Below are 14,058 nucleotides of genomic sequence, written 5' to 3' on the forward strand. Positions count from 1 at the left end.
TTGTGAAATCCCCATCATTGGAGGTTTTCAAGAGCAGACTGGACAAACACTTGTCAGGGATGGTCTAGGGTTATTTGGTCTTGCCTCAGTGCCAGGGGCTGGTCTAAGCACCTTCCAGCAGTCATTAAACAACATGGCTGACATCAGTTACATGATTGTTCTTTCATCCTTTCCCCCAGGGAAGAAGTGTGGGCAGGGAAGTGGTTTGTCTTGGAATTTTTGTAATGACAGATAGAACATACACACATATGATGCTCTATGTTTATGTTAGTGAAGGTGAGATCTAAGACATGTGCCTTGCACTTGAGTGGAAGTTGGGGCAAAGTGCTTAGGGGGCCAAACTCAGAAAGTTGTGCTGTGGAAATATCTCCTTGGGACAAGTGGTGGAAGCCCCCCTGCTGGGGATGCTTAGAACTAGCATAGACCAAACAGCATGCAATGTGCAGTAGAGATCAGGCCTACACTGGCAGAGAGATGGAGAAGGGCTGCTGCTCAGTGACCAGGGGGCAAGCCACTTCCCCTTTGTTTCCTCATCTGTAAAATGAGGCGAATGCTACTTACCCCCTTTGTCAAGTACTTTGAGCGCCATGGATGACGAGTATATACAAGATTGTTATTATTAAACACCTACTGCTTCACATCACTTCCTATGATATGAGCAATTTTATGGATCCTCTAAACAATCCAGGAAAGATTTCCTTGTTTTCATCTTTCTGGTGGCCCCTGCAGCTCCTGACCAAAGCTGTTCTCATGGTATTGCCAACCTGACCAGAAAGGAAAGACCAGAAAAGCCTCCCAAGTAAGGCTGCTCCCAGGGTATTCAAGCCTGAGGTGGCCCACCAGTGATACACATTGAGATATGCTCCAGACAAGCATTCCGAAAGTTAGAGACTTAAAAAATTGGCTAGTGACTGTGGGTGCCTAAATTGAGACATTTTGCGGGGGCCTGATTTTCAGAGAGCGGGTGCTCAATCTTTCCTGAAAATCAAGTCACTTCCAGGTTTCTCAAGTTGGGTACCCAGAATCACTAGTCACGTCTGAACAGTCTTGGCCTTGGCCTAGCTAAGCCTCAGAATCCTGTGTGTGGTTCACTGGCAATGCGTGAAGATGGCCGAGGGGTCAGTGTGTGAATCCGGATTAGGATTCAGTTACACTAGGGTTGGGGTTTCAAAAGGGCTGAACCCTCAATGAGAATTCAGATGGAAATGGTGGATGTTTCCAGCTAATCCCACACAGTTTCTGCTGTCTTGGACAGTGTAAATGTGACACGACCAGCTGTCCTGAGACTGAATTTTGACCATCTTTTATGGTTGCATATGAGTTGCACTCAGGAAATAAGCCCGTATGGGTTCTGGATCTGATGCAGAACCTGGTGACAGGTTGAGTCCAGAGAGTCACATCTGACCCCACCTTTTCCCCAGACATTTGGGTGCGGGTGTGTGTGTGGGGGGATCATCAGTTGGACGGGCCAAGGGAAACAGAGCTGTGATTATGAGGTGGGGTTTTGCTCTCATTGCTCTGCATGGTTCTGTGTGCAACTGTTGTTTTCACATCTGGCAGAACATCTGGAAGGCGGTTCCTGTTCCTTTTTCATTTTCATTAAATGTTGTGTGACTTTCCCATCCCGGCCACCGCAGGCGGCAGCCTCCAGCCAGGGACCTGCATGTATATTCTCAGTTCTCTGAACCATTCTGAGGGAGAGCTGGTGCTGTCAGCTCCTCGAGTTTTGAGTTCGGGGAGTGTGAAGGGACATCCTTCCCTTCTCATCTGTGTTGCCTGTTCTCTTTGGCTGCAGGCTCCTGGCACCCTCTGGGTTGATTTTTGAGGCTCATAATCATGGAGCCTTTGATCAGCAGAGTTTGCCCGTGTTGGATTCCCTCAAGCACTGATCCACTCCATGATTCTTTCATAGCCCTTCCCCAGGACAATGGGCTACCTGTGCTATTCCAGACCAGGTTATTCTAGAAAATTGTTTTGGGGGAAATATTTTTTTTCCTTGGAAAACGGCTACATGCCCAGAAAAATGTTGGCTTTTTCATCAGAAAACCAAAAACTGAACATGGATTTCACCCCCCCTCCTCCCCAATTTTTGGTTGAAAATGTTCAGGTTTTGGTTGCTGAAAACTGAAAAAAAAAATCAGTTTTCAAACAAAAAAGGCAAAAGTGTTCAGCAGCAAAACTGTTATTTTCTGACCGGCTAATGAGGTTGTGGCCTGATGTGATGACAGGGATTTTATGCTCATCAAAAGCATGCTACTGATGAAGTATTTCTCCCCACGGGAGAAACTGATAGACCTATCCTCCATGAACTTATCTAGTTCTATTTTGAACTAGGCTATAACCATGTTTGCAAAAGGGTTTGAGCAGTGGGCAAGGCCATTGTAACACCCCCATCCTTTCAGGAATTGCAACTCCTGGCTATTGAGACAGGAGGTTTGTGGTAGGAATTGCACGTTGGTTCTGTCTTTTGCAAGGGTGCTCTTATTCCATACTAGTGGACAGCAAGACCAGAAGGGAATTTTTTGATCATCTAGTCTGACCTAGGCATCTGGAGCAGGACTTATATGCCAAACCTCCAGCACTGACTCCTACCACATGAGCTATGTGAGTTCACTTCAGTTTGCTTCTCTGACGCTTTCTCTCGAGTTTTGCACACATGAAATAGCTGTGTATGGATAAAATCGAGAAATAAAGCAGTGTCCCTTGCTGTAAAGAAGATTGTAATGAATACAAAGCGCATCCTTAACGGTAGCCATCAGACACAGGCAGACTTCTTGGTTCTCCCTATTCTCTTGCTCGCTGATTGATTCACACGCCTTGTACTATCTAATGCCGCCAAATGAAACCCCCCCCCTTCCAGAAGTTATTCAGATCAACCAGCACTGAATAATTCAGGTAGTCTCCTAGGGTTGCGTTGTTGATTTTTTTTCCCCATGAAGGCAGCCTATGAATACACCTGCTTGTTCATGTTTTTGCTAATGAATAATCCTGAATTATCCATGAAATGTTCAATGGCACCATGATCTCATCAGGAATTAACTGTGCATGAGACAAGCTTAGCAACCAGGAAAAACATAGCCGTCCCAGCTGGGGAACACTTCAAACAAACACGGAGCTCCTGAATATTCAGCAAGTCAGGGAAAAAAAAAAAAAGATTGTTCATAGGCTGTGTCTACATTACGAACTAGGGGTGTGATTCCCCTCCTCGTGTACACATACTGTGCTGGGTCTCATCAGACTAGTGTGAGTATAAATAGCAGGGTAGCCACGGTAGCACAGGTCATGGCAGGGGAAGCTCAGCTGAGCCATGCTTAGTATACGGCTGCCGGTTTCAGGCGGGTTTGCCAGTACCCATGCTAAAGTTTTGTTTTTCTTCCATTGTTTTTCTTATTTCTCTCCCTCTGTTTGCAGCTCTTCCCCCAGTTCCAGACTCTCTGTCTGTCATTTACTGGGATGAAGAAATCAGCAGGGCTGGGCAAAAATTTTCAATCAAAACTTTTTCAACGAGAAATTAGGGTTTTCAGCAAAATGAAAATTTTCATGGACAGTGTCTGCTTCCCTTGGAAATTTTCAGTTTTTCATTAGAACACCATCCCCACCTGTTCCCCAATGGAAAATGTGGAGCTGAAAAACAAACTAAAAAATTGGTTTACAGGCAGACATTTTTGGGATTTTGATTGCCAAAAACTGGAAAAAAATTTGGTTTGGGGTATTCCAGGAAAAGTTGAATTTTTTCATGGAAAAGAAAACCAAACATTTTCTGACCATCTCTAGAAATCATCAGTCTAACAGATCCTGGGCTTAAAACAACAGACCACAACCTGGGTACTAATCTGTGTAAAAAACCCACTGGGCCCGATTCAGCCCAGCACAATGAATGAGTAGAATCAGCTAGTGCCTGCCTTAACCAGGGGCTGTGGGAGCCAGTGTGGACGTTGATGTAGGCCTGAGGGGATGCCCTAAACAGTGCTTGTGATTCTATGACCTCTAGGGGCTTCCCTTCATATGGGTGCAGAATCTCTGGAGAAGCACCAACCACCCCCCTAGTTGGGTGTCCTCCCTCCAGTAGCCCATCCCTGTCCTGCTTCAACTCCTCCCTGTCCCATCCTGGAATATCCCCTGTGCCCCAGGCTGCTGGGGAGAGAATGCAGAGCTCATCAAACTGACTCTGGACCTGGGTTGCTGGGAGTATTTCCTAGGAGTCAAGGCTATACCTGCCCTACAGTCATTAAGAAAGGGATAGATAAGAAGACAGAAAATATCATATTGCCTCTATATAAATCCATGGTACACCCACATCTTGAATACTGCGTGCAGATGTAGTTGTCCCATCTCAAAAAAGATATATTGGAATTGGAAAAGGGCCAAAAAAATGATTAGGGGTATGGAACAGCTTCCGTATGAGGAGAGATTAATAAGACTGAGACTTTTCAGCTTGGAAAAGAGATGATTAAGGGGGGATATGATAGAGGTCTATAAAATCATGACTAGTGTGGAGAAAGTAAATAAGGAAGTGTTATTTACTTTTTCTCATAATACGCAAACTAGGGATCACCAAATGAAAGAAATAGGCAGCAGGTTTAAAACAAACAAAAGGAAGTATTTCTTCATACAATGCACAGTCAACCTGTGGAACTCCTTGCCAGAGGATGTTGTGAAGGCCAAGACTATAACAGGGTTCAAAAAAGAACTAGATAAATTAATGGAGGATAGGTCCATCAATGGCTGTTAGCCAGGATGGGCAAGAATGGTGTCCCTAGCCTCTCTTTGCCAGAAGCTGGGAATGAGCAACAGGAAATGGATCACTTGATGATGACCTATTCATTCCCTCTGGGGCACCTGGCATTGGTCACTGTTGGAAGGCAGGATATTGGGCTAGATGGACCTTTGGTCTGACCCAGTCTGGCCGTTCTGATGTTCTTTGCACCAGCCCAGAAGGTCTGTAGCACAATTAATGTTGGGTGAAATATTTCAGACACATTGTTCATTCACCAAAAAAATGCAGTTTCAGTCAAGCCGAAGCTGCGGATTTGACACCAACGGTTCCAGCCATTCACAAAATAGCCAAAGGAGGAGGAGGAGCTGCTGCTGGGTGCTACTCCTTGAAACCTTCTGCCCAGTTATAGGGTGCTCCCCTGGGAGATGGAAGACCCAGGGTTGCATCCTCACTCTGGAACAGACCCCAGAGCAAACTTTCTCAGTTCCCAGAAAATTCGGAAACATTTCAGATTTGGTTCAACCCAAACCATTCCCTGCCTCCCTCCCACCCAGAACTGCCCCTGACCTGAAAAATCAGTTATTCACCCATCTCTAAGTGCAATGATCCATCTGGCTCCCTGGTTTTTTTTCCTCAGTAAGGACCTCCAAACTGGACCCGATAACACTTAGCGCTTTAAAAGCCATTAGCTACTTAATCCTCTCCACATCCCTTGGGAAGTAGTAGGTATTTACAGATGGGGAAACTGAGACACACAGCGGTATTATACCAAAGGCCAGGATAGTGAACCAGGATTAGCATATAGGAGTTCCTGGCTCCCATGTCTTAGTTGAGTGTGTCAGATCACCTGCCTCATATTGCAGGTCTGGAGCCACGTTTCTCATCCGTGTGGACCTAGAGTCTCCTCTCCATCCAATGACACCCTCTATTTGGAAGGTGGCTGCTCCATTTCCTACAGGATATTAATGCTCCCGAAAAATCCTCCAGGCTGCAAAATGGTGCAGTAATGCAGAGTCTCAACAGTTATCAAATACTAACAGGTTGGTCCTGGGGCCACCAAAGCTAAAAGCTGGGCTAGCAGCCAGTCTAGCCAGGATCATTAGCTCCCTGAATCACTTTCAGAAGCAGAGGCCAAAAGTGAACTAAAGCTCCATTATTTTTAGGGGGCCTGATTTTCAGCAGTGCTGAGCACTCCACAACCGCAGTTGATGCTCTGGGCAACTCAGTCTCCATTTGCATTTCTTTAGCCGCTCGAGGCCCCCAGTTGTGATCAGGATCTTTGTGCTAGGTGCTGTTCACATACATAGTAAGAGACAGTCCCTGCCCTGAAGTGTATAGTCTAAATAGACCAAAGAGGAATTATTATTATTATCTTCATTTGACAGATGGGGAAACGGAGGCAGAGGGTGATTTAAAAAAAACAACGAGGAGTCTTTGTGGCACCTTAGAGAGTAACAAATTTATTTGGGCATAAGCTTTCGTGGGCTAGAACCCACTTCAGTGATTTAAGTGACTTGCCCACAGTCACAAAGGAAGTCAGTAGCCAGGACTTTGAGCCCAGGTTGCCCAAGTATTAATACCTTAGCCACAAGGCCATCTTGCCTCTCAATAAATCAACCCCAGGATTCTGACTTGCCGGATTCCAATTCTGAACCAAAGAAGCATTTGCTGTAAAAGAGGGATGGTTTATAGTTATCTAATCATCGGTTTTGGCTCTGTAGGTATGCTGGAGCCAAAAGTTCGAATCCTGCCAGGGCTGAGTCAGACTTCCATCCTTTCAAAGTCCATCTGTTCCGTTCTAGGAAGTTACTTGAGATGAGAGCTTTGAAACCTAGTTATGCTCTGATTAGGCATTAAAGGGCCAGTGTTTTATGGTGTGTGTGTGTGTGTGTGTGTGAAGGGGTTTGTAGAGGTGGCTTTTGTCAAAATTGCCTTTCTTCCCCCCTTGCTGTGCACTGCGAGGTCTGTTTATCTGCAGCCTTTATGCAACAGATTTCCCTGTATTTCAGGCCCAGATTCAGCAAAGCACTTCAGCACGTTTCTATGCTCTGCTGGACAGGGGCCCCATTAAGGAAGGCAAAGCTATTTTTATATTGATCTAGGCCCCAAGCCTGATATCCTTTTCCAAGCAAAACTCTCATGCCTTTAGCATTGATCTGGTAGCTCCCAAAGCATTCCTGGATCCACGAGGATGGTAGTCATTACTATCATGACTGCATGTGAAAACAGCTATGCAAACTCGCATGAAAAGTTAAAGACGCCAGGAAAACAGGGCCATGTTTTAAAAAGTGCACGCTCATCCGTTTTCACTGACTCTAAGCTTAACCATGACTAGCTAACACACTTAAACACCACTTGCTCTGTCTACACAAGGTGTACATTGCTGTTCACAGGAAGTCCTTGAATCAAGAGCCCATGCTCCAACTCTGGGAAGTTTGGACCCCTCCTGTTCATGTTGAACCCATGTCTGATTCCATCACACTCACACTTAGAGATAGAGTCCCCACCGCGCGCCTACCTCTCTCAACTTTCTTTGGCGTTTTGGCTTATGTGCTTTCATTTCCAATCAATACATGATCCAGAGACATTGTAAGCACATGGGTTTCAAGCCAGGAATCCCATCTGTTCTGGTCAGAATCCTGCAGGAAGGTGCTGCCCAAAACCAAAGGAGTGAAATGGAGAGATGCATCAGCATCCAATTCGTAACAGTGCCGGTAAACTCACATCTGTGGCTCACATTTAGCAGCCCTGCCCCCAGCCAAGCTTTACATTGTGAGTCACTCAAGCCCAAGCCTAGGAGGTGCTGAGCCACATCAACTCCTATTGATTTCAATGAGAATTGAAGGTGCTCAACCAGATCAATTATGAAATGGCCTTGTCCATAGGGTAAATTTCTTGCTGACACCAGGCAGCTAATGGTTGGATCATGCCCCTAGAAGCACAGGTTCTTATATCCCTAAGTAGTCTTTCCATCTGGCTGAATGCAATTATGGATGCCCTTATTATCTGCGTAAATAGTTAATCCCTTTATGAGCTCTTGTCTTCAGTTATATCATGTGGCAGAGAGCTCCCCAGTGTTCCCTCCAGTCCCATTACCATGGTAGACATGGGCGCATGCACCCCCCGTTCAGGGAGGCTACCCCATGCCCCACTTTCTTCCACCAGAGGCCCTGCCCCACTCCACCCTTTCTGCCCCACTAAACCCCCCATGCCCTGCTCTCGCCAGCAGGCCTGCCGGCACAGCCCCAAACCCCAGCCAGTGCCCAGAGCTGCCCCGAGCCTGGGACAGCCTGTCAGCACCCAGAGCAGTACAAAGGAGCCCTGAGCCCCGGCTGGGAGCTCTGAGCCCCACTGAGGCCTGGCCCAGGGGCTGTGGCAGGAAGCATTAGCGGAGGTTTGGGGAGGCTTAGCCTCCATTGCCAGCCACCCATGACAGTAGACAACCAGAACATCCCAAAGCTTCCCTGGATACAGGGCCATACAGGATGTATTATGGAAGGGATGTAAGTGGGAAGGAAAAAGTGTATGGACTGGAAATTTTCCCAGATGGTTCTGAAGCTTTGATGTGATGACAGTGCAGGACAATTTTTAGGCTGAGATCTATTATGGGAACTCTTCTTACTAGAGATAGACTCCAGATGTAAAATTAGGGTCTGGATACCTGGATTTGGGGGTGTTTTATCCTGGTGCTATTTGACACATTTAAAGCTAGGAGGACTGATTCTTCCCTAACGTACACCAGATTTAAATAGGGGTAACTCCAATAACTTAAATAGACTCACTCCTGATTGACACCAGTGCAGGTGATAAGAGAATCAGTCCAGGGATCATTGGCTATGTTTCATTCTTGATCATAATTCACATTTCAGACACTCTATGCTTTGGGAATGTTTGGAGAAAGGGCTTTGGTTTGGTCCCATCTTCATCTGTGACTTTCCCTTTCCATCTTGTTTCCTCGTATCTGCAGATACCAATCCCTCAAGGTCTTTACCTAGCTTTGGGAGGAAGTTCTGGGAGGTGGGACACTTTGGAATCTCCCCAGGAACCACACTGAAATAGAGGGGCAGGGTTCTGACTTGAACCAGTTTTATTAGCTCTGTTATTTTGCTTTAAACGCATTTACTTTTGTAGCACAGCCAAGCAGAATTGTAACTATGGGCTTGGGATCAATGCAAGAGCAGAAACGCTGAAGTCACCCCAGAAGGAATCCACATTGGCTGATAAGTCATCTAATTGAATGGCTACATAGGCAGGGCGGAGTCCCTTTCAGAAAAGATACTGCCAATAAATTCTGGGTTACTTAGTGGAAACTGGCACATGGATGGGATCTGAATGCACCTGTAAAACAAGGATAATAATCTTTCCTTTTTCTTAACCCCATGAGCTATTCAGTTCAGGGGTTGTGTTTTACTGTGTTTGTACAGCACCTAGTACACTGGGGCTTTGATCTGAGATGAGACTTCTAGTTGTTACTGAAAAACTCATCAAGTCTCTATGTTTGACTGGAACAGGGTTCAAAAGAGAACTAGATAAGTTCATGGAGAGTAGGTCCATCAATGGCTATTAGCCAGGATGGGCAGGGATGGTGTCCCTAGCCTCTGTTTCCAGAAGCTGGGAATGGGTGACAGGGGATGGATCACTTGATGATTAACTGTTCTGTTCATTGGGGCACCTGGTATTGGCCACTGTTGGAAGACAGGATACTGGGCTAGATGGACCTTTGGTTTGACCCAGTCTGGACGTTCTTATGTTCGACTCACCAGTCGTCTTCATAATTAATCTCTAAGTAGCCACCAAAAAATGAACCTGTTATTAGTGACAAATGCATTTTGCACCCCAAATAAATCATAAGGCTACACAGTTCAAACTAGTGCAGCACAATTAGTTTATTCCAGTTTCAAACAGGGTAAACTGCACTAGTATAACTTGTGTCTACACTAGTGTTTTGCACTAGAACAGATACAAATTCCATTCTGGAAAACATCTAGGTCTCACTTTGACTTGCTGCGTAGCCTTGAAGCAAGCACTTCACTTCTCTATGACTCAGTTTCTCCACTGGAAAATATGTCTAATAATAGGTTTCAGAGTAACAGCCGTGTTAGTCTGTATTCACAAAAAGAAAAGGAGTACTTGTGGCACCTTAGAGACTAACCAATTTATTTGAGCATAAGCTTGTGATCTACCTCACACGGGGGATGTGAGGATTAGTTGTTATAAAGTGCTTTGGGAGCCATTTACAAAGAGTGCTGTGTATGCATCAAAGTTACTTTCCCAGCAGAAAGAGGAGAGATTATGTAAGAAAGGTGCAAGAAAATTCACAGCATGTCTCCAGAAATGTGTGAAGGCGGCGGCTGAGTTGGCAAAAGAAGTTGGAGGCAAACCACAATTTGATGGAACTAGCTGAAATGTAGCAAATGGGGGAAACGCCCATCAATGCTTTTTTCAATAGAAAATTGGGGTTTTGACTAAATGGATTTTTTAATGGAAATATCTGCATTCCTCAAATCGTTCCCCACATTTCATCTGAAAACTCAAAAGACTAAAATTTTCATCCAAAAACTGGAAAACGTTCAGTTTTCAATCCCACATTTTTCAGTCTCCATTTTTTTCTTTGAAAAGTCAACATTTATTCCGCACAACCACCGTGCCCCTGCCCCCCATTTCCAATCCAGCTCAAGTAGCAAAGTTTTGTGATAAAACTAGCACAATATACTTTATTGTGGGAATGGAATTTTCAGGGAGCCAGCTGCATTGCAACGCTCTAATTACTAGGCCAAATTAACCTAATGACTTCAGCGGTGGCACATCAGGAATGAATTTGGTTCAGTTTGTCCAGTGCAAAGTGGAGGTTTCACTAGGGCATGGTTAAGTTTTAGGGCCTGATTCGAATCTCATTTACCCAGTGTAACTCTACTGATTTCAAGGAAATTCTTCCTGATTTTAATGCCAGTGCAAGGATAGAACAAAACCAGACCCACGGTGACACATCAGTGCCAGGAACGCACAGAGTTGACTTTGTTTAGGGTCCTTCCCACAAACCATATCCCAAAATGCATTGCACGTTTAAAATACCATAGGAATGGAGTCTCACCTCGAGAGCAGAAGGAGAGTGAAATTAGGCAGCAGAGATGGGGCAAGGATGCTGTGTTCTCAAATTAAATTTAAAAATAGATGGAGAGTCAATGAGGCGGCAAGATACAGGCAGGCTGTTCCAGATGGCAAGAGCTAGAGAGGAGAAGGATCTGGCACGAAGAGCGGTGAGAGGGTTTGAGGGGGAGAGGCAGCTAGGACAGGAATATTGTAAGGAGCGGAGGGAGGAGTAGAAGGGAGAACCAGGGGCCATGTAAAGGAGTGAGTGAAGCCTAAGGGAACCTGGCTGGTATAACTCACATGCATTGGGGCTGGAGGGAGATAGGATTGACACCCAGCTGATTGCATGCAATGTTACTGTAGCCATGTCAGTCTCAGGACATAGAGAGATGTGGTGGGTAATATCTTTCAATGGGCCAACTTCTGTTGGGGGTGGGGGACAACCTTTCAAGCTACACAGAGCTCTTCTTCAGGTCTGGAGAGCTAACTCAGAGAGTCAGAGCTAAATACAAGTTGGAACAGATTGACCCTGGAAATATCTGTTAACTACTTATGCTAAACACTCTCTTCCACCTTGTATTTAGCGGTGATGCTCTGAGTTAGTTTCCCAGCCCTGAAGAAGAGCTAACTCCTGTTGACTTAAGTAGGAGTTAAGCACCTAAATATTGTTGAAGATCTGGGCTGTGTCTCAGGTCCCATCTGTGGCGATAAATACATTAGAGATTGCTCAGATATTCTGGGGATGGGAGTGTTATAAGTACCCTAAATAGACAGCCAAAATACTGCCTGGCAAAAAAAGTTCCATCTGCTATGATCAGCTGCAAAATGCTCCAGAAAAGGACTGAAGGTGGCTGTTCTTCCCAGAGGTAAGGGGCCAGCTACTGCAGAGACAACCCTTCCCGGGAAGGTTCCTGGGAACCCAAACTGGAGAGCTCAGCAGTGATCAGAGGGATGGTAAATGGTGCAGGGGGAAGGCTATGTTACTAACTCTGATGGCTTGGAATGTCCGTGTAGGTTGCCCGAAGATTTTCACAGCCAATCCCTGGTGTTCCAAGTTCTCGGGATACTTGTCTCCATGCAGTGTTAGTTTGCAATGGTTTTACCTTCAGCCAGTAAAGATTAGGATTTCTTTCCTTTGCTGCCACCCATCCCAAAGCAACACAGGGTCCCCATTCTATTTTCCACGCACCACACCTGCTCATGACTATGGGCTCTGTCTGGGTGTATCTGACACCAGAACTGACGCCCAATCCTTCAGAGAGTTGCGTAACGGTCTGGGTATGAGCAGCCACATTGACTTCAGCAGGGCTACAGAGGTACTTAGATTTAAGCATGAGAAGAAATCTTTGCAGGGTCATCCCTATATTCAGAGAATTGCAACCCCTGACCGGAATGAATCAGTGGTTCTGCGATGGCATCTTTGTAGATGCACTTGCAGGATCATGGACTAATACCACACTGCAATACTATGCAGTTGTCTAGGACAGGAAGAGAAGATGCCTCCTGTAGCCACTGGAAGCTGCAGTGGGAATGTAGATAGACAGGATATAAACACCTCGTTTAGTGGGCAGGACACTTGGAACAACACCCCCATTCCTATACATAGTGCCATAGGATGTGTGATGACCACAAACTCTGGAGCTTGCTTTTACATCTCGCCCCAACGCCCTTGACAATATCCCAGCATCCTGAACCATTTTGGTTCCTGGTCTTGAGCCACCCAAGCTTGCCGTTCAGCAGTGGGTATATTTGCATTGCTTCCCTTCGCAAAACCAACTCGGGGCTCCCATCCTGCAATTGGATACATGCAGACGTACGCTTTGGATGGATTCAACAGCCGGATTGTGGCCTTAGCTGCAAGTATCTACTTCCCACAATGCCTTGCAAACCTTTGCTTGAAAAAACCAACCTGAATTCCAGTATATTCCATTACATGATATTGCCTTGGATTGAGGTTCCCAAATATGCATTTAATTTAAGCTTAATAAAGCGGTTATTGTCCATTTGTTAATAGCTACTTATTAAAAGCATATTGACTGCATGTGGTGCTGAGAGATCTCACAGGGAGAGCCCCAGGCTGAGATACCCACCTCCACCTCTTTCGCATTTAATGAGAGATTCATGTGTGTGAGGCTGTTAATCCTCAACAAATATGGTTTTAATAACCACTTGTTATTCAGTTAAGGAACCCTGTATATATACACCTCCCCCTTATGAAATGTAAATGAAATGCATATTTGGGAGCCTTGTTTAATAGAGTTACCAGTTGCTTTGTGATGGAGTAACATAATGCAGGCCAATGTATGTTTCACACCCATAACAGATTTCTAAATGTTAAGAGCTAGAGGTGTGATGACTTTGTCACAGAAGAGGTCTATGGCAGAGTGAAGGCAAAAATCCAGTCTCCATTCTATTTTACCCACTGCACCATACTGCCCCTAATTCCAGGCAAAGGGATAGCACATGGGGGATTTTTTTCTAAGCCAGTTAGCAGTAGAGACTGGGATGCAGAGATGTAACTGACCCAGAGTAGAGGCTCTTTGCAAAGACTGGAGCTTTTCCTTTGCAGGGATTTGTGCTGATTTTTTTTCTGGTTTCAGGCCATGCCAGTTGATGTTGCTGAGCTTTGCTTTGAGTTCAAATGAATCCAGAAACCAAAAGCTAGGGGTTGAGCTGGAGTGGCTCAAAGAACTCATTGTTCTTTTGAGGCTGCCCCCTTATGCTCTAAAACCTCCTGTTGTGACGAAAGCCTTCTGCAGGGGCACTGGGCCTCCAGTGCCACAGTGAAGACTGCCTGAGTCTGCAGACAACCTGTAATGATGGTGCTGAAAGAGCTGTGAACAGCCCAGGTTTGTGCCAATAGGGAGTTGACTCTGAAGCATAATGACGACCATTCTAATGCCAACATTGTTAACAGAAACGCTGCTGATGAAAGCATGCAAGAAAGGAGAAGGAGCATTGTTTTATGAAGACCAGCACAACCTACTGTGAGTGGCATCACATTTTGCATCTAAATGCAGCAGAGTGTGGTTTGTGGGAGGGTCATTAACATCCCTGATGGGTGTCAGCTGAGCAAGCGAGAGGTCCAAGCTCTGCTCCTAAATGGTTAACAAGTTGTGCAAAGCTTGTGGGTCATCCTTGTTTTGAGTTACCTGTGGGGCTCAATTCCAGACCTGAAGGCACGCCTCTATTAGGATGGGAGAGATGGGTATCAAGTCTCTATGGCCATTCAGTGCCTGATCTGTCTATTG

This window comes from Caretta caretta, chromosome 22 (assembly GCF_965140235.1).
Source record: "Caretta caretta isolate rCarCar2 chromosome 22, rCarCar1.hap1, whole genome shotgun sequence".
Taxonomy (NCBI): Eukaryota; Metazoa; Chordata; order Testudines; family Cheloniidae; genus Caretta; species Caretta caretta.